The sequence below is a fragment of the Mus caroli genome, chromosome 7, assembly GCF_900094665.2.
Source record: "Mus caroli chromosome 7, CAROLI_EIJ_v1.1, whole genome shotgun sequence".
NCBI lineage: Eukaryota > Metazoa > Chordata > Mammalia > Rodentia > Muridae > Mus > Mus caroli.
Genome location: NC_034576.1, coordinates 99,762,925 through 99,766,553, shown reverse-complemented (window position 1 = coordinate 99,766,553; position 3,629 = coordinate 99,762,925). Strand labels below are relative to the sequence as shown.

Genomic DNA, 3,629 nt, shown 5'->3' with positions numbered 1-3,629 from the left:
TGAATTGAACCTCTGGACCTGTAAGTCAGCCCCAAATAAATGTCCCAATATAAGAGTTGCCTTGGTCATATCTCTTCACAGTAATAAAACCCTAACTAACACACTACTGTTTTATGAATTAAGAAAATAATACACATGGAAACATTTTAGAAACTATAAAACGATGCCCAAATGACAGTCATAAGACTAATGACTACATACATTTAGGGTTTTCAGAAAAAGTTACTGAAGACTGTCTGCCTCAATGTCAGTTTAGGAAGCACCTGGCAGCTTAAAGGCCACCAGAAAATACCCCATGTGCTAATAAAAGCTGTAAATTCATGCCAGATAGAACTCTGAAGAAGATTTCTGGAACCATAACTGATAAAAGAATCCAGAGTTCCTGGCTACCATAGAAACCCAAGGTTCTATGAGACAGTGTTGACCATAACCTGGAAAAATGTACTTAGGGAAGTTCTACTAACTCACTTTAATACAGGGTGATCAAGAATGACATTGGCTCATTTCTTAGTGCTTTTCCTAACTCTTAATTTCCCATTAACAACTGGGAAGAAGTTACGATTGGATATTTCTTACCTATGCCTTTCTTAATTATACATAGCTTGGATTGTAGACTGAATACAAATATTCATCAGAAGCCAAAATACCCCACACATTTACCAATTTAATCAGTCTTTCAACTGTTTTTATGTTCTTACTTCATCCACTTACTAACACAAATCTATGAATAAACAGCAATGCAATCCAAACGAGCAGGCAGTTATTCCATTCCACCAAAGGCTTCTTCAGGGCCTGTTCAGTCATGCTCGGATGGCAGAAGGTGAATGTAAACCATTGGAACTGGAAAGGGAAGCATCTGACAGATCGTGCTGGAGAAGGGCACAGGTCAAAGAGCTGCTTGCTGATCTGTGACAGTTCAGTAGTCTCTGTGATGGGTCAGACCGTGAGAGTACAGTATAGAGAGCATGAATCACACCACCCCATTCTCCTAGATCAAAGAAACATGACAACTGCCACCAGCAAAGAAGACAGTCAAACGGAAATTTCAAAAAAACATATACACTTTAGAATATCCTTTTAGATTATACTCTTGAACTGCTGGGGTTATCACTTGGAGGTGATATTTGAAAAGGTTGGGAAAATCGATTTTCATTTCTTTCCCATTGGAAATTGGTTTTTCCAAGAAAAACCTAGCTCAACTTAAACCAACCTTTTAATATATAGAACATTATAACAACATTATTATGGGGCTACAGAGATGACTCAGCAGTTAGGCGTGTTTACTACCCAACAGGAGGACCAGAGATTGATCAATATCTCACCCCCAACCCCCCTCATATCCCTGCTACTACAGCTCTGAGAATTTAACAAATTCCTTTGGCGTCTATAAATCTATTCACGTGTGTACACACATGCAGAGAGAGAATATTATATAATCCTATACTATTAAATTATACCTCCCACTCCCAAATTATCAGTGTAGTGCTAGGTGTAGGTTAGTGTACATGGCTGTAAATACCAGCGCTCGCTCAGGAGGCTAAGGCAAGGGATCAGTTCTTTCAGGCCAGCCTTATGATGAGACCTTGTTTTAGTTACTTTTCTGTTGCTGTGGAGAGTCACCATGACCAAGGCAACTTGTAAAAGCATTAAATTGGGGGCTTGCTTACAGTTTTAGAGGGTGAGTCCATGACGACCATGGCAGCACACAGGCAAGCATGACACTGGAGCAGTACCTCAGAACCTACATCTTATCTGCAAGCTGGAGACACAAAGAGATGGCTTGGAGTGAGCTTTGAACCACAAAGCCCATCTTCAGTGACACACCTCCTCTAACAAGGCCACACTTCCTGGCCCTTCCCAAAATGATTCCAACCAACTGTCAACAAAGCATTCAAACATATGAGCCTACTGGGGCCATTCTCACTCAAACCACCACAGATCCTTTTAGACACATACTCAGACTAATTGAGGCACAGTGAGCTTTTAAATTGCTGGGCTCCATGACATTTTCATACATGTACATTTTCATAAAATGTCCGTAGATCACATTCATATCCCCCCTTTACCCTCTTTTCTCTCTTCCTTCCCACTGGCTCCCTTTCTCTTAAATGGGCCCCTTCTATGTTGTATTTTAAAAACCAAACCAGACAAAACTGTACTCTACAGGCACAGGGGTGCATGCCTTCAATCCCAGAGCTGGGGAGGTTGAGGTTCAAAGCCAATTGGTCTACAAACTGAGTTCTAGGCCAGCCAGGGACATATAGTAAGAACTTGTTTCAAAACAAACACACAAATAAGCAAGCAAAAATCTAGATTCTATATGAGAGAATATGTGATACTAGGACTATTTTGCTTAACATGATTTCTTGTCCTACCCATTTCCCTGAAAATGACACAATTCCATTTAAGGTAGATGGTGTACTCCCTGAGCATATATGACTTATTTTCTTTGCATATGGACACCTGGGCCAGTTCTCATCCTGGCTACCATGACCAGCACAACAGTGAGTATGGGTGTGGTGTCCCTCTGCTATGCTGCTTCCGATTCCTTCTGTGTATGTCCAGCAGGACTATATGGTAGTTTTAGTTGCCTTAAATATATATATAAGGAATCTTCAAATTGATTTCCATAGAGGCTGAACTAACTTACATCTCTTCTCACAGTGTATAAGGAATTCTTTTCTCTACATCCTCACCAACATTTATTTTCTTGGTGACACCCATTTTGGAAGGGGTGAAATGGATTCTTAATGCAGTTTTGATTTTCATTTCCTTTATAGCTGAGGATGTTGATAAGGCTCTGTGTGTGTGTGTGTGTGTGTGTGTGTGTGTGTGTGTATTTATTGGTCATTTGTGTTTTTTTTTAAAGTTGTGCTTCTTTTGAGAATTGCCTGTTTAAAAATTTTGCCCAGTGATTGATTGAACTATTTATTCTATTGTTATAACTATGTATTCTCTATATGCAGACATATACAGTCATTTACATGTTTGCTGCTGGCAAGCATGTTATATTACCCACAAGCCTCTTTAACCAGTATTTTCATCCTTTTTCACAAATAGGTCTTTTCTAATAGGTTATAAATGCCATGAAGTGTCATTTCTGTTCTGTTCATAACTGCTTAGCACCTAGCATGGTACTGACACACAAAAGAAGCTCAAACAGTATTCTTTGAATACACAAATGGACTTCTTCTAATCATGGCTGCAGTGAGTCCTATGAAAGCCCTATTATCCCTCTCATTGGTTCCTAAACTTAGTATGCAAAGGAAAGTAGATTGGAGCTGGGACTTTAACTTAGCAATTATCCTGATTATAAAGATTCAGCAGTGGAATGAAACTCTTTTCAAGAAAAAAATCTTTTCAAACAAACAAACAAACAATAACAACAACCAAAAAAAAAAAAAAAAAAAAAAAAAAAAAAAAAACCAAACACATGGCCCAGGCAGGAGGTGCTCTCTGCATTAGGCAGGTCAACCCAGTCAACCTCTTAGGTGTCTTTTAACCCTGAGGTTCTAAAGTTTACTCTTCAGATGTTAACTTTGAATTAGGCTAAGAAACACAACCTAAACTGATTAAAAACTAACCAAAGGGAGGGCCAGGCATGGTTGTGCCCAAGTGAGGTCAAGGGC

The 3,629-nt window shown here is 39.3% G+C and overlaps 1 long non-coding RNA gene across 1 annotated transcript; it reads right to left on the bottom strand.

Annotated features, from left to right (window-relative positions):
- Nucleotides 1–644: 644 nt before the first annotated feature.
- Nucleotides 645–3,364, bottom strand: LOC115031488. The gene is made up of 2 exons (XR_003837110.1): nucleotides 1,668–3,364; nucleotides 645–926 (listed from the first exon to the last, which is right to left on the bottom strand). It is a non-coding gene; the product is annotated as an uncharacterized LOC115031488 (long non-coding RNA).
- Nucleotides 3,365–3,629: the final 265 nt, after the last annotated feature.